This window comes from Pongo abelii, chromosome 2 (genome assembly GCF_028885655.2).
Source record: "Pongo abelii isolate AG06213 chromosome 2, NHGRI_mPonAbe1-v2.0_pri, whole genome shotgun sequence".
NCBI lineage: Eukaryota > Metazoa > Chordata > Mammalia > Primates > Hominidae > Pongo > Pongo abelii.
Genome location: NC_085928.1, coordinates 191,170,721 through 191,191,815, shown reverse-complemented (window position 1 = coordinate 191,191,815; position 21,095 = coordinate 191,170,721). Strand labels below are relative to the sequence as shown.

At 36.9% G+C, this 21,095-nt stretch overlaps 1 long non-coding RNA gene across 4 annotated transcripts in view; it reads right to left on the bottom strand.

Moving 5' to 3' along the window:
- Window positions 1-21,095, bottom strand: part of LOC129058743 (uncharacterized) — a 686,790-nt gene that overhangs the window by 573,908 nt on the left and 91,787 nt on the right. For all 4 annotated transcript variants that reach the window (XR_010139317.1, XR_010139316.1, XR_010139319.1 and 1 more), the window contains exon 3: window positions 6,499-6,568. This is a non-coding gene — a long non-coding RNA (uncharacterized LOC129058743). The remainder of the gene's footprint in view (window positions 1-6,498; window positions 6,569-21,095) is intronic.

The window sequence follows — 21,095 nt, the reverse complement described above, 5'->3', positions numbered from 1 at the left end:
ACGCTCTCCAGAAGGCTCACCCTTTCCTTGTACTGCTCGCTCTCCCGGCTGGCAATCCCACTGCTAGAAGCAAAAAGAAGCTCTAAAATTGTGTGACTTTATGTTGCAAAGCCTTTAAACCTTTTTGACCCTCTAGGTATAAAGTGGCGATTAATAAACACTTTGAGCAAATTAGAGAAAGGATTCAAAACGCAAGTGAATTGTTCTAAAATGTATCTTATGCCTGGAATTTTCCCCTTTCTATCCTTCATTCCTCTTTACTCTCCCTTCCAAAATTAAAAAAAAAAATAGAAGAAATATATTTTTAATTTTAGAAGGGAGGGTAGAGGAATGAAGGATAGAAAGGGGAAAATTTCTTTTTAAATTTGTTTTTCTATTTTCACTGCATTGATGATGGATTATGCTGTCCTTGTAGGCAGCTGGACTTTTTTTTTTTTTTTTTTTGAGACAGAGTCTCGCTCTGTTGCCCAGGCTGGAGTGCAGCAGCACGATCTCAGCTCACTGCAAGCTCTGCCTCCCGGGTTCACATCATTCTCCTGCCTCAGCCTCCCAGGTAGCTGGGACTACAGGCGCCTGTCACCACACCCAGCTAATTATTTGTATTTTTTTTTAATAGAAACGGTTTCACCGTGTTAGCCAGGATGGTCTCAATCTCCTGACCTCGTGATCCGCCCGCCTTGGCCTCCCAAAGTGCTGGGATTACAGGCATGAGCCACTACACATGGCTTTTTTTTTTTTTTTTTTTTGAGGCCAGAAAAGTAGCTTGTCTAGTTTTGAATTTTCTGTGAGGAAATACAAGTGACTTTCTCTTTGGCCATGCCTAATAGCCCCCATTTTTTTTTTAAACCAAGTTGTTTCAGAGGAGTCATCCAAGCAAGCTTGACAGGAAAGGGCTCTGCTGTGTGCTTAAGGAGCCATATTTCCAGAGCTGACTTACCCAGAAGATGAAACAAATCCTGAATTCCTGCACGACCTGTGCCCAAATTTCAAACTTTCTGCACAGCAAGGCTGAAGAAGCACAATTTTTCTTGTGCTCACATGTTTATTTCACTGTGTCCTGCTGGCTTCTACCTTTGAACTATTAAGATACTAAATGATTCCACTGGATGAAGTACTTTGCCCTTCAGTTTATAAATGAAATTGGAAATAGCTATTTTTTTTTCATAGTATGCTTTTGTCACTGTGCCCATGTCTTTTCACCCCTCATGATCTAGCATATATTTGTTAAGAGAGCTTGTACTCCTGACAAAAGAAAATATATATTATTAAATCTGTTATTGTAACTGTCTTAGTGAGAGAGAAAAAATTATAATCTTTCATATTGGTTTCAGAGCAGTTTATAAGGAGTCTGTAAACATCAAAAGGCATTTATTTTTAGCCTTCAATTGACTCTTGAAGGACATACTCATTAGAGCAATGACAATGTAGGCAATTTTGGATGGCTGGCAGATTTGACATCCTCTCCTAAAAGAGCTACACTGGCTGACAATCAAGTTCAAGGCTCCAACAACCATATAATATCAACTGTTTAAGCCAAAAAGCAGAAGTAAAGACCTGAGTAACTTAAAAGGAAACCTATGCAGAAAATCCACCTGAGTGTAGGCAAATAACTCTGAAAGCTTTCTAAGCCTGGGGTTTCAAAAGGTTTTATAAAGTGTTTCTCAATTTTCACTCCATGCCCCAAACTCACAACAAATTGTTTATGTTGAGCTATTACAGTTGATTCTTCTCTTTTCAACATTTTTAAAAGAGTACATAGAAACCGAACTGATAAAAGCCCTACTACTTAATCACATGATTTAATGTGTATTATCACAATCTAAACCTTTGTGATATTAAGCCTGAAGAAGGCTTGGTTTCCATTCTTCAGAGTCTCTGGACTGCCTTTCCCTTTCTAGGCATCAGCATTCTATTATCATTTAAATAAACTTGACATTGTCTATTTAATATGTAAATATAGGATATAGTTTTCTATACAGTATACAATGAAATTGTGGGACACACTGAAAGGGAGACTCAAAGTCATTTCTCGTGTTCTATTACTAGTTAAGTTCCCTTTATTTCTTTTCTCATTCTTAGCTTCATCCCTCCCTCCATCCTTAATTTTCTATTTAAAGCTATCCTTTAATTATGTGGCCGTGGCCCCATATACACTAACATGTTCTAAGTTTTTTTTTTCCTGTGGCACCTTGGACTTAGTCATCAGGGGGTAGCTACAAGCAAAAGAGTAATGAAATTTTCTGTAATGCCTGTTGATGGAGACACTGTCCCCTGAATCCTCCTTAACATCCCACTGAAGAATATTTTTCCAAAACTAAATGCCTCAAAAACCAAGAGACTGGTATGTTTTTCCCCAAAGTAAAACGTGCAGTGGGATTATTTCAATTGCTACGTCATCCTCATTTCTACTAAGTAGAGTAAGAACTGTCACAGAGAAGGGTTTTGGAGGTGTGCTAAGCATGGCACTGGGTTTAGACATGCAAGCTTAGTTTTAGAAGCTGGGGCAAAACCATATGGCTCCCTGTTATGTTTTAATGAGGAGAGAAAGGGGGACCCAGGAATAGAAGAAAGCAGCTAGGGAAGCTGGGTGGAGCATGAAAGAAGGGTCAAAGAGAGGAACCTCCAATTTTAGCAAACAAAAAAGGTACTTTACAGACCAGAATGTTTAATAGGAATGTTTAAGTGGCTTGATGTGGGATATGCAAAGTTCATCCCCTCAACTTCCCACTCAGTAAAGTCCACATTGCCCACTCACTCTTCTATGAAAGTGGATTCCATTAGAACTTCAGTGTAGAGCTGACATCCGTGATTCTGGATTGGCCTTGGGCAATCACGGAAAGAGGGTATGCACGTGCAGGAGACTGCAGGGACAGCTGACTTCTACGTTACCCAAAGGAAATCAAGGCTATGAGAGTCAGAGAGACCTGGATTTAATCCCACAGAGGCATATGTTGCCTGTGTAACCAGCGGCTGGTAACTGAATCCTTCTGATTCTGCATTTTTTTCCACCAGAAAACAAGGGTAACAATAGGTGGCTTTGAGGTTGTTGTAACCATTAGGGCTGTATAAAATGCTCACTATATGGAAGTTATCCTCTAGATGACTTTTTTCCACTTTTGTTTTAGCTGTTAAAAACCTTGAGCCAAGTCTATGACTCAAAAAAATGTTAAAAATACATGGCCTTCATATTTATGTTGTTCTTTTCCCTCTTAAGTCTCAAACCAATTTGTATTTTCTTTATTCGTAATTATCTGGACATTATTTATATCTACTGTATTGTATTACAACATGCATCAAAATGCTTGTAAAAGGTGGTGCTAAAAATAGATTTTTTTCTGTTTACTATGCTCCCAGTTTCCCAGTTTCCCCATTCTGAATTTGAAAACATGATGGGAGTTGGCACATTTTTCTCCCTTTTGGATGCTGCTGCTGCCATGCTGAGAGTTATCTGACCAATAATTGGAATGGTTTGGGCATTGATCAATACTTGCCTCATCCCCTTTGTCATCTAAAGTTGGCTCCCATCTGGGGTTAGGAGTGACATCAGTGTCTGTTGGTCTTGTCTTCTTTGTCATTATGTCATCACCAGCTAAGCTAACTCTAGACTGACCATCATATTCATGCCAAAAAGTACATCCCAGTATGTCTACCCAGACCATAGAAGGCAAGACAAGAAACAAGAAAAGGACACATAACATTCTCTTTTGACACCTGAGGAAAGCAAAGTGCAAAGATGCAGGTAATGAGTCCAGAGGCATCAATATAAAGTTGGAGTGAAAACCAGGCCAACTACTTTCCTGCATCCTGAACCCTAGAGAATGCAGGCTGATTAGTCAAGCAATCTGTTACTGCCTGCTGGTATGTCAAAGCATGGGCATGTCCTGCCTAAGACAATAAAAGAACACCTTTTAGGTAATAGCTTCTACTGGCAGAGCTTAAGCAGGGACCAGGACCTCCACCCAGCGAGGAGCGGTGCTCCATGAGCCTTCTCTCCACTTTTGGGTTCTATTAGTAGGCCCTGAAAGCATTGAAACCTCAATAGCATCACTGTAGTGGAAAAGTAGCTCCAAGTTTCTGACATGAAGCTCAATAAAGTTTTAATTTTACTAGAAGAAAAACAGAACTTTAAAGTCAATCTCAGATGCTTCAGTCTTTACAAATGTGTCACTCATTTCCTTTCCTCTGATAAGTTTTAAAGATACTTTGTGGTGTCTCTGTGGATCATCTTTGTGGATCTATATTTCTAAACTTTCCAGGAGTGACTTTTTGTTGGTTTGTTTTTATTTTTGTATTGGCTTAGCAAAGAGTAAAGTGTGTAACATATCAGTTGTTATACTTGAGAATATGAAGTCCACAAGCAAAATGTGTGAGACGATTTCCTTTGTCCCAATGGCTAATTGAAAATAATTAGCTCTCCAGCTCCCCAAAATGCAAGTGCTTAATGTTTGTACCTATGCTAAGAGAAAGAGGACTTCTCTTCCTCTCAGCGTAGGTACAAACATTATTCTTGTTAGTAGATTGCTATACTAACAAGAGTTTCAGAACAGCTAATCCTTGATAAGTGGAGTAAGCAGGAACCTTATTACCTGTTTCTTAACGCTATCTTCACAGAGATCCTTTACAACTGCAACAAAACAAAGTACCCCTAGCTTTTACCAGAAGTGCTTAAAGGAAATATAGAAGAGAACTTTTGCAAAAGTCTTACAAGATTGACTAGACATGAAACTAACCAGCAAAAGACAAAGCATTATTCCCCAGGTACTAATTTGTATTAACAAAAAAACAACAACGACACTCTTAAACAATAAACTTGTTCTTTCAAGAACTTAAAAAAAAAAAAGCAACAACCTTAATTTAACAACAATCTTAATTTATATAAAAGAAGTCAATAGCCTGAGAAAAAATTTTTGCATCATATGTATAATTAATTACACCCCCTAGACAAACCCTCTTTTGTTGCACTTCTCTGTCAATCTAAGATTACAGGCAGTCACTACAGTGACAATGTGCAGGTCATCTAGAGCATCACACCCATGTAGACAACACAACAACCCAACTCACTATTGCAGGAAGAATCACACTTTGATCCATCAAGAAGTGCAGCAATTTTGTTCTCCTTCCTGTCTCCTATCCCCTCGGGTTTTGATAATCTCTTTTGTTGCAATTGCTATAAATTATCGGTAACAAAAACTTTGCAACTTCAACACCAATACAAACCAATATGCCACTGCCACCGTCTTGGCAGGCTGCCATGCATGCTATTTTAAAGTTAGGCATTAGGAGGCAGCAAATGGCTCAAAAACACAGGCAAAGATAAACGTCGGAAGTTGGAAAAGAGACCTGCAGCTGCAAAAGCTTAGAAAACAGACTTCATCTTAAATACAAACTTCCAGGAATTTATATTCGATATGAAGAATAGTTAGAAGGGAAAGGGTTTGGCCCTCGCAGAGACCTCTGTGAAATAATCTGAATCCTTTTCCCCATTTCAGCATCTCTATAAATACTGACTGTTATTTTAAGGGTTAAACAACATAGGACTTGGTTTTAATTAATCTTGTCTTTTTCTTTTCTCCAGAAACAAGGATCTCATGTTTGACTACATGAAATTCCCAGGATCTGCTTGCTTTAGCAGTGCCAGCCCTAATGCAAATACTGTTCAAGCTACCTCAGAGATGTCAGAACTAATTCTGCCCCATATTGCTTCATTCTAAGGCATTTATATATTTAAAATATGCACTGTAGTTACTCAGAAATGCCAATGCTGCATTTATGTTTTAAAAAATACTTGTGGCATGTACTCTAATCCAAGGTATCATGTCTTCAGATAGCATACGTCTGTCTTATTTTTAGGAAGCTAAAAATGAACTTTTCACTTTCCCAAATGAAAAAAATGTCTCTAATCAAAGCTTTGTTATTTTAATTATAATGCTTGATTAAATTATAAGAAATGTCACTTAAACTGCATTAAAAATGCAGTTTAATAATGTCAGAATAATTCTTGCCTCTCTCTGGATATTCATTTTGAAGAAATAAGCTCACATAATTTATATGAGAATTTCATTTCAGGCATAAATAGAAAGGTCCCTAGAAAACATTATTACTATGAATTAAAACTATAAATGTGTGAGGAAGATTGTGTGGTATATAAAACAAGAAAACTTAGCATCTCCAAAGACAGTTCCCTGCAATTTTTGCATTGTTTCTTAAACTGTTGCACTAAGAATGCATATATTATATGGCACAAATACTTAGTTATTACAGAATATACTGGGTAAATTTAGCAATAGTGAATAACACATTCATTATCACAACAGTAATTGTGTGATAAACAGTTAAATCAAACCAAAGGTAATTCACACCAAATAATGCAAATGTTGCACAAAACCCATTTTCCTACAAGGCATGCATGATGATTTCAAACTCCTCCAGTAATCAAATTTCAGCTTTATTACAATTAATTAGTAACAGTAATTGAAAAATAAATCACACATTACTTACTGTTTTTCAGATGTGTATGCCGTCCTTCCAAATTCAAAAGAGTGAAGAGGAATCACAACCATGAGGAAATCTAGCAGGCAAAAGGAGGGAAAATAGGAAGTATTAGTTGTCTAAAAATTAGCATCTTCAGGTTTTCTTGAGGTACTTCCCACAAGATCCCAAAGCAAAGAAGAAAAAGAAAAAGTTGGAGAAAAACATCACACACATCACGAGCCGACTTTCTCCACAAACCCATGCAGCTCCAAACTTTAAAGGCTCAAATTGTTGAGCATCCTGATTGAGCAAATATCCGACTTCGGTATCACTGGTTACGTACATATTTTCAATAAGATGAATGCATCTCCAAAATTATGGTTACTTTAATGTATTATCCAGATTTCCCCCCTGTTTCTCTCCCCTTCTCCTTTTTCCATTCACAGTTTTCTTCCTACAAAATGCACATAGGTCTGTTCTTCCTTGTACCCCGAGTCAGGCCTGGCTTTGAAATGCATTTCAATCTCTCAACACAGACTGCTTTCATTGCATTTAGAGTCCCACTAAGGCCCAGCTTTAAAAGCTACTGATTCTTTTTTTCTTTAGCCTTCCTCACAAAGGAAGGGTATTTTGTAAATTACCAGCTCGTTCAGATCAACAAAAGGTACTTTCATAGAAAGCCCCATTTGATTTTGCTCAAATTTGATTACTAGGATGGAGAAAAGGAAAGGAAGTCAAAAAGAAAAACCCCAGATGGCTTTTTCATTCATCTCAGTGAATGAGCTTTATCTGTGCCTTTTGAAACTGTAGCAGTGGAAAAGCATTTCTGTTGGCTTAAAAAACTTGACAAAAATTATTGGTTTGCCATTTCTCATGTAACAGCCATTGGGAACTGGATGAAAAGACTTTTTCATGGGATCGCCTGCTTGGATCAAAATAATGGAGATTAGGTATTTCATTATAAATTACAGTGGGAGATAGAGCAGGCTGTCATATTAATAGCAACCTGCTCATGGCCTTCAATGGTAGCTATTCTCCTAGACAAAGGACCAAGGGGGATGTCTATTGAACTTGTACTTTAGGCCTGATCAATTTTCTATCATCAAGGCAAAAGGTGAGATGACTAACAAAGGAATTCACACATGAGTGACCTCATAAGCCTACAGATAAAACAGCTTAAAGAAGCAAAATACATCCTGAAATTGTGGATGATAAACTACATAAAGAAGAAGACAGAGTATGAGAACGAGAGAGGAAAGAGCAATGGTCTATAATTCTTCTCCCTCTTCTTGGCCAAATGGACACATTAAAAGCTACTTGTTTTCAGCTGCAGATAATTGCAACATTTGGTTTGCAGCGGTCCCCTATAAATCCTTCAGCCTACTTTTTTTTCCCCCAGCACAGTTCCAGTCATTTCATTCGCTATTAACAACAGCATTGTGTTCAAGACAAAGCTTCTACCGAGAGTCACACTTAAAAATAAAAATAAAAGGAATCACAACCAACACAGGCTTCCAGATAGTTCACAGTAAGTGTGCATTTGTTATTTGCTCCAGGTTACCAGCTTCTTGCCTGATTTATATACTTCTTAGAATCTAAAGCAATTCAAAGTCCAAGCGGTACCTGCACAGACACAGAACCTTAATGAAGCACAGTGAAACCTCTGATTCAATCAAGATTCTTTCAGAAAATAGTGATGACAAAATACTAATCCAAAGTGCCAGTGAAGGATGAGCGATTAATTTTCACAGTCACGAGGAATATTTTCAATTCCTCATTGAACTTATCCAAATCACTGTAGAAATTACCAAAATCCTTTTTCCCTGTGATATTTCCATGGAATTTTTTTCAACTTTTCTATTAAAAAGTCTGGGGGATTTCTGCCTGATAATATCAGTTTTTCACTGGGAGTAGTAAAGAAATTATCTTCAAAAGATAAAAACCAGGGTTACCAAAAGTTACTATTACCTGGAAATGCAGATGCAGTGTAACATTTTATGTACATTCTGTAACGCTAATCAAGGGAAAAATATATGTGAGCAGGATGCATTTTTACAATGCTATTTTTTAAACCAAAGAGTAATATAAGATCATTAATGTGAAATTACTTCCAGCTGCCTAAAAGCTTGAGCAAATACCATAAATACCACTCATGACAGTAGTTGTCAAAATAGGGCTACATTTTGAAAGGCACCCTCGACAAGTGTAATGACCTTCAGATTTGACACAATCAGTCTTCGTACACACTCATGTTAGCAATTTCTCACATCTACTGATGATGAGATAAGGAAGTTCGTTTATGTATGGACCAATAAAACAAAGATGTAGTATTATCTGAGGTATATATACAAATGACTCCACATTTGTATAAAATTGGACTTTCTATGTTCTTAAGGGAGCCCTGGATACTTGGACTCTCTTAACCATTCAGGAAGATCCCAAATTCAGGGTTATTAAATAGGAATTAAACAACAGTGGTGGGAGTGCACAGGCAGGCTTTTCCCACTATTGGTGTGAACATGGACTGGTAGGAACATTCTGGAGGGCAACTGGACAACATGCCTTTAAGTTTAAAAGTTTTCCTAGCTCTTGACCTAGTTATTTCACCTCTAGGAACCCTCCCAGTAGAAACTATCAGAAATGCAGATAAAGATTTTCTTTCCCCAAGAAGATACTTATCATACAGTGATCAGGTAGGATAGCGGTTAAGATTACAAATTAGAGAGCCAGACTAGCTAGAGTAACAATTACAACCTGACCAACTTGCAATCGCAAGGTGAGACTGGTTGTTAACCTCTCTATACCTCAGTTTTCTTGCCTGCAAAATGGGGATCTCAAAAGTGTTATGAGAATTAGATGAAGAGTAAATATATGTAAGGCATTAAAGCACCAACTAGCACATAGTAAGTACTGAATAATTATTGGATATTGCTACAATTATAAATGCTCTAAACCTAGATAATTATTAACTGAATCATGATAAATACAACACAATTTAATATGTCCATTAAAGATCATGGACATATTTCAAATAATTCTTAATGACATAGAGAAATTTTCATACTAAGTTAAAAAATCAGGACATAAAACCATATATTATGGTATCTCAAATATATATATAATATCTATATATGTGTTTAAAATGGCAATAGTATTTCTTTTTGGATAAAGTACTTTCAAATCGTTTTAATTTTCTCATTATAGTTTTTAATTTCCATAAAACATTTTAAATTATTATTCTTATTATTTGAGACAGAGTTTCACTCTTGTTGCCCAGGCTGGAGTGCAATGGTGTGATCTTGGCTCACTGCAACCTCCACCTCCTGGGTTCAAGTGATTCTCCTGCCTCAGCCTCCCAAGTAGCTGGGATTATAGGCATGCACCACTACACCCGGCTAATTTTGTATTTTTAGTAGAGACGGGGTTTCTCCATGTTGGTCAGGCTGGTCTCGAACTCCCGACCTCAGATGATCTGCCCACCTCAGCCTCCCAAAGTGCTGGAATTACAGGCGTTAGCCACCGCACCTGGCCTAAATAATTTTTTAAACTCTTATAACAGTTCATGAAGAAGGAGTTGCAGCAGGTGCACCATTTCATAACACTGTATGCTGTTTGGTTTCCCTGTAACCTGGCCTACCTCTATTTGATAGCACTGTATGTGTAGCATACAGTGTAGCATAAAGTCAGAATCTGTGCCAAAATTCACTCTGGTGCTCAGCACTAAGATCTGGAAATGAGCTGTACTTCCAGAACTGGGAAGTAAGCTTAAATTCTAAAATTTAAAGAAGGAAAATCCAAATACATTGGATTCACAAAATTTCCTGACCTAAGAAGCTATCAGCATATGGGTTACCAAAGGCATTTTGACAATGGAGAATTCAGAAAAATGACTCAGGAATGAGCTTGGAAAGATATGTATATGCCAATATGTCCAGGTTAGAGAAATCAGTGAAACCAAGAGTTAGCCTTCTGAAAAGATAAATGTAAAAATCAACTTACACAGGCTGTGTGCAAAACCAACAGCTTCAGTCCAATCAATTAGGAGCAACAGACAAAACGGACAAATCATAAGAAATCTCAGTAACAAGGTCCAAGTAGTGATCTAATCAATTGCAGGAGTGTCTAAATAGAGAGACTAGGTTGCATCTAATAAAGGGACTCTCTACGTGAATTCTTTTAAAAGGGGGTAATAAGTAAGCACTTGTCCCTTTCTTTCTTCCTACCCACAGGGGAGCTAGAACCTGGGGGCAGGAAGGGAGGTTGATTGGAGAGCAGACCCTATCCTCCCACCCCTCCTGGTTCCTCAGTCAAACCTGATCCAGGGGTCAGGGAAAGAGTGGAGAGGAGGAGAGCCTAGACTGTTTAATTAGACTGTACTAGTCTTTAGTAACTAAGTGACTGGAAAGTTATGGAATCTTCCAAGGCATCATTAACAGTCAGGAATGCAACAGGGCAAAGTTAAAGGTGGAGAAAAGTGAACTCAATTCAGATTACTCAGTACAGGAATTACATGTGTATTATGTCTTTGTTGAAGGAAAACATATCAAAGCTAGACTTTTCAAGAAACTTCAATTCATAAAAAGCAAAGGTCAAGAACACGAAAGTACCATATGATTCAGCAATTGCACTTCTGTGTATATGCCCAAAAGAACTGAAAGCAGGGATTCAAACAAATATCTGTACACCAGTGTTCATAACAGCACTATTCACAATAGCTAAAAGGTAGAAGCAACCCAAAAGTCCACCAACGGATGAATGGATAAGCAAAATTTGGTATATACATAGAAGAGAATATTAGCATTAAAAAGTAAGGAAATTCTGACACACCCTACAGCATGCATGAACCTCGGAGATATTATTCTAAGTAAAATAAGCTAGTCACAAAAGGACAACTATGGTATGAGTCCACTTATACGAGGCACCTAGAGCAGTCAAATTCATAAAGACGGAAAGTAGAATGGTGGTTTCTGGGGACTTGGAGGAGGAGGGAATGAAGGGGTAGTGTTTTATAGGAACAGAGTTTCATTTAGGAAAGATGAAAAAGCTCTGCAGATGGATGGTAGTGATGATTGCACAACAATGTGAATGTACTTCGTGCCACAAGTTGTATACTTAAAAACTGTTAAAATGGTAAATTTTATGTTTTATATATTTTACCAAAATTCCAAAAAGGAATATAAAAATCTTGTTTCCTAAACTCCTCAATTATTTTATTTTATTATCATCCAGTATAACAGAATTAAAGAAAAGGAAAAAAAGGAGAGGAGAAAAAATGGGAGGAGAGGGAAAGGGAGAGGATGAAGAGAGAAATGAAGGGGAGAGGCAGCAAGGGAGGGAAAAAAGGGAAGGGCTGCTATATGCAGTCAGCTGTGCAATTTGTACACTTCACCCAGATAGCAGAGGGGCAAATGGGGGTAAACTCCAGTCAGGAGTTATGCTGACCGAGTTGCATACCCTGGGGCTGGACTTCAACAGGTGGGAGGAAGGGATGCCATTTTGTAATTCATCTGTCCAGAAGGGACATCATTTGTTAATTTGCAGAATGGCACTGTATGTGTCAACAGGCCTTGGAAGAGAGAGAGATTGGTATGTGAACAGATTTGGTGGCTCACGCCTGTAATCCCAGCACTTTGGGAGGCCGAGGCAGGTTTTCTTTCAAGAGAAGAATAAAAACTTGAAAATATCGGAATACAATGTCTGTACTAGGCATAAGCGTTTTTAATAACAATTTTGTTGCACTTGTATGTGTGTGTGCATGCATATTGGTCATAATCTAAACTGCATTTCTGAGTGAAGGTAACAACCACAAAAAGCTTGAGGCATTTGACTTCTCTAAATTCAGAGATTACATCAGAAGGGCTTCAGAGCTTTGCCATGGCATTCATACCTCTATTATAAAATGAATTGGATTTTACAAAAGTAAATTTTTGTATGTCTATTTCCCCATCAGACCACAGGATCCTTCATGGAAGGGCCTATAACTTCTCCATCTTTGAAAATCAACTCAGCACAATGCATTTTTGTTGAATGAAATAATAAATGAGGCTGGGCACGGTGGCTCACACCTGCAATCCCAGCATTTTGGGAGGCTGAGGGGGGTGGATCACCTGAGGTCAGGAGTTCAAGACCAACCTTGCCAACATGGTGAAATCCCATCTCTACTAAAAAAATACAAAAAATTAGCTGGATGTCATGGCAGGCACCTGCAATCCCAACTACTCAGGAGGCTGAGGCAGGAGAATTGCTTGAACCCAGGAGGCAGAGGTTGCAGTGAGCCAAGATTGTGCCATTGCACTCCAGCCTGGGCTACAAGAGTGAAACTCTGTCTCAAAAAAAAAAAAGAATAAATGATAGCATTAATAAAATATGTTCAGAAAAAGACAAATAGCTCCTGGTGTTGAGGCAGGAGACACAAAGAATAGAATCACACTTTTGACGGTGATCCAGGTTCTAGGAAACAGCTATGAGCTTCAAAGCCAGACTGACTTCAATTATGATTTCCTATTTTGTCCCTAAGGACTGTGTCACCTTGGACAACTTTCCTAACCTCACAGAGTCTTAACTTTTTCCTCTGAAAAATAGGGATATTCTATTTCACTTTCTGTGTGGTAAGATAGGTAAGGTAACATTGCATAAAGTGCTTAACATATTATTAGTAGCATAGTAAGTGTGCTATAATATTTGTATTAGTATGATAAATAAACATAATATCTAGCCCACATCTGCCATACTGTAGACACTCAGGAATAGTAGTTATGATTGTAGCTGTGCAGTTGATTGCAATTTTTAATATGACAAAATAACTTATTGAAAATCTAATTACTTATTTTAATTTGGAAATAAAAATGGAATATCCCACTCCCCCCTCCCTACAAAGGAGTATCTTGCTTCATTGCTTTTCTCTATAAAATTTATTAAACTATTATATATACTTTACTTGTATATTATGTTTATTATTTGGCATCTGTCTCCTTTACAAGAATAGAAGCTGTGTAAAGGTAGAAATAATAATAATAAACTATCAGCTAAGCCTTTATGACCTTCAAATCTGAACCTGCTTTAGCCTGAGAGGAAGTTAGGAGTCTTTTCTGGTGAAAAAGACAAAAGCTTTGTGGGACTGGTCACCCCCAAGTCAACCCTGAATAGACCCTTGGTTTTGAAATCCTAGGTCCATAGATATTTTGTTTCAGATGGGAGAACACAAAGGCTGCAGAGTTCCATCACTGAAGAAGAGAAGTAGCCTCATTCTCCTAAGGTCAGATTCACAAATACTGTTTCATAGTTTATCTAGATGTCTGTCAAAAACTGTGAAAGGCCTGCTTGCGAGATAACAAGGAAGATTGCCAGAGTGTCAAGGATGGATGTTAAATCACAAATGCTTACTTAGGATAATAACACAGAGCAATAAGCAAGATTACAGATGCTTTGCAGTCTGTTCATGCTTCAGTTCATAAGTAAATTTATTTCATGTTGTATACCTTGAACACATTTAAATATTGACTGAGATGTTATAAAAATGTAAAGCTTTGCTATTGGTACTCCATTAATTACAAATAGAAGTAACTTGAACGTGAGATAACATTTGTTTTATCTAGTTTTAAAAGAGTCTTACCAAGGAAATAATGTAAATAAAACTGATATGGATATGTTTAATCTATGAGATAATAAAAATTTTAACCATTTTAGAAACAGAAATTACAAACACTTGCTATGTTAATTAAAACCATTTAACCAACCACTAAAGTAAATCCTATGGGGTTTCTACTTGACAGTATTTCTTAATCTAGTCTGATATGCTCTATGAACTTCAAAACAATAAAACTTATTTTATTGAAATTATTATGTAACTCAAACCTTTTAAGTCAATTATACAATCAGTCTGAATTAGCAAAGTTTAACTGTCCTAATCAAAATTTAAAACACTTTTATTTACACATAGCTATTAGTGGTACTAATCAAGGCAGAGTTATTTAAGCAATGAAACAACTTTGATATTAGAGCCAAATCAAACTGATTTAGAAACACAGATAGCTATATTATTATAGGTGCATATGACCTACGTGCATAGGGCCTAGGTAAAAATTATTAACAAGAATCACGACTGATGTTATGAGTTACAACAACTTTTTTATTATTACTTTAAAACACTGACATAATTATTGATCCCTCCCTTACCCTCAGACTTTAGATCCAATTAATCAATAGCCCTGTTGATTTTACCTCCCAAATACATCATCTGTCTACTTCTCTTGTATGCTTCTGGGGCCCTTATCCATACATTATTATCTATCTCTGAACTGGTGCAATGGCTAATAACTGACTTATCTCATTACCCTTCTTCCTCTAGCAATGTTCTTCGTCTCCAGTCTTCTTAATGCCATGAGAGTAATCCTTTCAAAAGTGACATCAACAAGATAGTGGAGTAGGACCCTTGACTCTTCTATTCCCCATAAGCATGCTGATCCGGCAACAATTCACAAATTCATTTTTCAGAAATTAGAAACTAATTGAAAGGCTCTGTACCCTGGAAGAATGCAAAACTAGACTCAGCAATGCCAGTAGGTAGATTTGGAACATCCTCTTGCTGGAGATCCTGCACCCATTGCAGTGTCATATAATCAAGAAGGGTTCCCCTGGCTCCCCAGTTTACCTAGGGGAGAAAAAAGGTTGGTTTGCTTTTCCTGTGATGCTCCAACTTTTCCAGGGGACTCCCTAGATGACCAACTACTATGTTGCCAGTCTTAGAGTTCTGACAAGTCTGACATAGTCTTGTGGCCTGGGGGAGAATGAAGATGGCAGCTTGGGCTGATGGATACCATTGATCTCCCCATCAACTCAGCACTGAGTGAGCAGATTAAAAATCTCAGCTCTCAGCTTTCTCCTGGGAAGGGAAAGTATTAATCCATGTGTCCAGTGCTCCAGTTTCTCTGGGGCTTGTTAAAGAACTACCATTTGTCTCTCCAACCTTAAAGCTCTGATGGATTCAGCACAGTGTAGCTGCCCAGAGGATACTGAAGATGGCAGATAGGGCTGGTAGACACCATAGCTCCCTGCATCCAGCTCAGCACAGAGTGAGTGAACAAAACCCACAGCTGTCTACTTCTCTCTGGGCAGGGAAAGCACTAGTAGAGGCCATGAGAATCTCTGACCAGGATGATTGATGGTGGTCTTTTCCTGTACAAGGCCAGTCCATAAAGATTGGGAGAAGTACCTGCCTTATCTAATGGGCAGGCATCAAGCCAGAGTCAAGAAAAACAAAGAATCAGGCAAAGATGTTCCAAACAAGAAAACAAAATGAATCTTCAGAAACCAACTCAAATGAAACAGTTATATGATTTCCGTAACAGACTTAAAAATAACTCTCATAAAAATGCTCCCTGATATCAAGAGAATCATGCATGAACAAAGTGAAAATTTCAACAAAGAGATAGGAAATATTAAAAAGTACCAAACAGAAATCATAGAGCTAAGGAACACAATAACTGAACTGAAAAATTCCCTAGAGGAGCTCAATAGCAAACTAAATCAGGAAGAAGGAAGAATCAACAAAATTAAAGCCAAGTCTCTGGAAATAATTTAGTGAGAGGAGCAAAAAGAAAAATGAATGAAAAAGAGTGCAATGGACTGAATGTTCCAAAATTTATAACTTGAAATTCTAATCTGCAATGTGATAGTACTGGAGTTGGGATTTTGGAAGGTAATTAGGTCATGAGGGTGAAGCCCTCATGAATGAGATTAATACCCTTATAAAAGGGATACCAGGATCTCTTTTGTGCTCCTTCTACCACATGAAGACATGACAAGAAGAAGGCCACCTATGAACCAAGAAGCAGGTCCCAGCCAAACATCAAACTTCCTAGTGCTTTTATCTTGGATTTCTTAGCCTCCATAACTGTGAGAAATAAATGTCTGTTGTTTAATAAACACAATCTATGGCATTTTTATTATGGAAGGCCAAACAGATTGGGACAAAGAGGAAAGAAAATTTAAGGGAATTATGTGACACCGCCAAGCCTGCCAATGTTTGCATTATGAGAGTATCAGAAGGAAAAGAGAGAGAAAGGTCCAGAAACATTATTTGAAGAAAAAGTGCCTAGAAACTTCCCAAATCTGGGGATGGAAATATAAATCCAGATCTAAAAAAACCCAAGAACAACAAATAAGATGAACTCAAGACATTCAAATGTAGACACATTATAATCAAATTATCAAAATTATCATAAGTCAAAGACAAAGAGAATATTTTGAAAGCATCAAGAGAAAAGTAACTAGTCACATACAAAAGAACCCTTATAAGACTATTAGTATATTTTTTCAGCAGGAACCTTGCAGCCAAGAAGGGAGAGGAATGACACACTCAAAGCACTGAAAGAAAAGAACTGCCAACCAAGAATACTATACCTGGCAAAACTCTTCTTCAGAAATAAAGAGAGATAAAGACTTTCCCAGGCAAACAAAAGCTGGGGGTATATACCACCACTTAATCTGCATTACAAGAAATGTTAAAGGAAGTTCCTCAACTTCAAACAAAAGGCCACTAAACAGCAACATGATAGCACAGGAAAGCATAAAATTTGGTAAAGGTAAATATACAGATAGATACAGAATACTATATTACTGTAGTGGTGATAGGTCAATACATTCTAATTCTAGTATAAAAGTTAAAAGACAAAAATACTTAAAATAACTATAAAAGTATATTAAAAGATATACAATATAAATAGATGTAAATTGTGACAATAACATAAAGTGTGGGGGGAGAGTTAAAGTGTAGCATTTATATATGTAATTTAACTTGTTATCAGCTTAAAATAGATTGTTATTACTATAAGATATTTTATATAAGCCCCAAAGTAACTACAAAACCTATAGAAGTTACAAAAAAGAGAAAGGAATCAAAGCATATTAATACAAAAAAAAAATCACTAAAACACAAAGGAAGACAGCAAGAGAGTAAAAACAAACAAAAAAGAGCTAAAACATGAACAGAAATCAACTAACTAAATGCCAATAGTAATGCCTTTCCAATGAATAACTACTATAAATGTAAATGGAATAAGCATTCCAACCAAAAGATATGGAGTGGCTGAGTGGATAAAAAACAAGACCCAACTATATGGTCTCTACCAAAATCTCACTTTAGATTCAAGGACATATGTTGCCTGAAATTGGAGGAATGGGGAAAAAAAATCCCATGCAAATGGTAACCAAATAGAACAGAGTGGTTATATTTACATCAGACAAAATAAATGTTAAGTCAAAACTGCCACAAGAGACAAAGAAGAATATTTCACAATGACAAAAGGGTGAATACATAAAGAAGATATAACAATTATAAATATATATGAACCCAACATCACAGCACCAAAATATGCAAAGCAAACACTGACAGAACTGAAGGAAGAAGTAGACAACAACACAATAACAGTAGGAGACTTCAGTACCCCATTTTCAATAATGAATGGAACATCTGGACAGAAGATTAATAAGACAAAAGAAGATTTGAATAACAATACAGACCAAACAGATTTTACATAAATACACTGCACATTCTACCTGATAGCAGCAGAATACACATTCTTATCAACTGCACATAGATCTTTCTCCAGGATGGATCATCCTGGAGACAAAACAACTCTTAACAAATTTAAGAAGTTTGAACCTGAATCATATCAAGTGTCTTTTCTTACCACAGTGAAATAAAACTAGAAATCAACAGCAAACTGAAAACTAGAAAATTTACAAATATGAGGAAATTAAACAACACATTCTTGAGCAATCAGTGGTCAAAATAGAAATCAGATAAGAAAATAATACCTCAAGACAAATGAAAATAAAAATACAACCTATCAAAACTTATGAGATGCAGAAAAACCAACACTAACAGGGAAGTTCATAGCAATAAATGTTTACACTAAAAAAGAAGAAAGATCTCAAATAAACAATCTAACTTTACACATCAAGATGCTGGAAAAGGAAACAAACTAAGCCCAAAGTTCACAGAAACAAGGAAATAAAGATTAGAGAAGAAATAAATGAAATAGAAAATACAGAAAAAAATAAACAGAAGTAAAATTTGGTTTGTTTGTTTGTTTGTTTGTTTTTGAGATGGAGTCTCGCTCTGCCACCCAGGCTGGAGTGCAATGGCGTGATCTTGGCTCACTGCAACCTCCACCTCCTGGGTTCAAGTGATTCTCCTGCCTCAGCTTCCCAAGTAGCTGGGATTACAGGCACCCGCCACTATGCCCAACTAATTTTTGGTGTTTTTTTGTATTTTTATTAGAGACGGGGTTTCACCATATTGGCTAGGTGATCCTCCCGCCTCAGCCTCCCAAAGTGCTGGGATTACAGGCGTGAGCCACTGTGCCCGGCCAAATTTGTTCTTTTTAAAGATAAACAAAATTGATAAACTCTTAGCTATATTAACTAAGAAAAAAAAGGAAAGACTCAAATATATAAAATCAAAAAATGAAAGAAGAGACTTAAAACTGATGCCACAGAAATACAAAGGATTATAAAAAAACTACTACAAATAATTTACACCAACAAATTGGATAATCTAGAAGAAATGAATAAATTAGAGAAGCATACAAGCTACCAAGACTAAATCATGAAGATATATAAAGTCTGAGCATTATGACTTTAGTATGAAGGTTTAATCTGTAATTAAAAGCCTCTCAAAAAAGAAAAGCCCAGTATCAGATGGCTTCACCAAACATTAAACAAGCATTAACACCAATCCTTCTCAAAGTCTGCCAAAAATTAGAGAGGAGAGAACACTTCCGAACTCAATTTTTAAGAAAAGCATTGCCTTCATATCAAAGGCAGACAAAGACTTTACTAGAAAACTACAAGCCAATATCCCTGATAAATATAAATGCAAAAATGTCAACAAAATACTAGCAAAATGAATTCAACAGCATATTAAAAGAATCAGGCACCATGACCAAATAGGATGAATCACTTGGATGCAATGTAGTTCACCATATGAAAATCAATTAATGTGATACCACATTAGCAGAATGAAGAATAAAAATCACATGATTGTCTCAATACATGCAGAAAAAGTGTTTGACAAAACTTAATATCCTTTCATGATAAAAACTCTCAACCAACTAGGGATAGAAGGAAATTAGCTCAACATAAAGGCCATACATTAAAAGCCCACAGCTAACATCACACTCAAAAGTAAAAACAAACAAACAAACAAAAAAACTGAAAGCTTTTCCTCTAAGTTCAGAAGCAAGGCAAGGATGCCCACTTTTGCTGCTTCAATTCAACATATACTAGAAATCTAGTCAGAGTAATTTGACAAGAAAAAGAAATAAAAAGCACCCAAATAGAAAAGGAAAGTTGTCTCTGTTTGCAGATGACATAATTTTTCTATATATAAGATGAGAGAGAGAGAAAGAGAGAGAGAGAGAAAGGCGAGAGTGTGAGAGAGAGAGACATTCCTTGATATGGTTTGGATATTTGTTTCATCCAGATCTCATGTTGAAATGTAATCCCTAAATGTTGAAGATGGGGCCTGGTGAGAGGTGTTTGGGCCACGGAGGCAAATCTCTGACAGCTTGGTGCTGTCCTCATGATAGTGAGTTCTTATAAGATTTGGCTGTTTACCCACTTCTCTCTCTTGCTCCAGCTCCTGCCATGTGACATGCCGGTTCCTGCTTCACCTGCTGCCATGAGTAAAAGCTCCCCGAGCCCTCCCCAGAAGCCAGGCAGATGCCAGTGCCATGCTTCCTGTACAGCCTGCAGAACCAGGAGTCAGTTAAGCCTCTTTTCTCTATAAATTACCCAGTCTCAAGTATTCCTTTATAGCAACACAAGAATGGCCTAACACATTCCTCAATTTGTGATGGGATTATGTCCCAATAAGCCCATGTTACAGTGAAAATACCATAAGTTGACAGTGTATTTTTAACTTATAGTATTTTCAACTTATGAGAGATTTACCCAGATGTAACCCCATTATAAGTTAAGGAGAGAACTGAATACATCTTATTTTCATGCCATCATAAAGTTGAAAAATCATTAAGTGGAACCATTGTAAGTCAGGGACGATCTATGTGTGTGCGTATGTGTGTCTGTGTATACACACAGTGATATCACTTTATATACACTATACAATGGAATATTATTCAACTTTAAAAAAAGAAAATCCTGCTGTCATTTGTGACAACATGGATGAGCTTGTAGGATATTATGTTAAGTGAAATAATCCAGGCACAGAAAGACAAATACCTCATGACCTCACTTATTTGTAGAATCTAAAAAAGTTGAACTCATAAATGCAGACTGTAGAAGTAGTAGAGTGGTTGGGGATGGGACAGGTAGGAAAAATGAAGAGATATTGGTCAAAGGGTACTAAGTTTCAGTTATGCAGGATGAATAAGTTCTGGAGAACTAATGTACAACATAGTGACTATAGTTAATAATACAGTATTGTATAGTTGAAATTTGCTAAAAGAGTAGGTTTTAAATGTTCCTACCACAAAAGAACAAAGGTAACTATGTGAAGTGATGGCCATATCAATTAGCTTGATTGTGGTAATTCTTTCACAGTGTGTAGATATATATCAAAACATCAAAATATATATAATTTGTTAATTATACCTTAATAA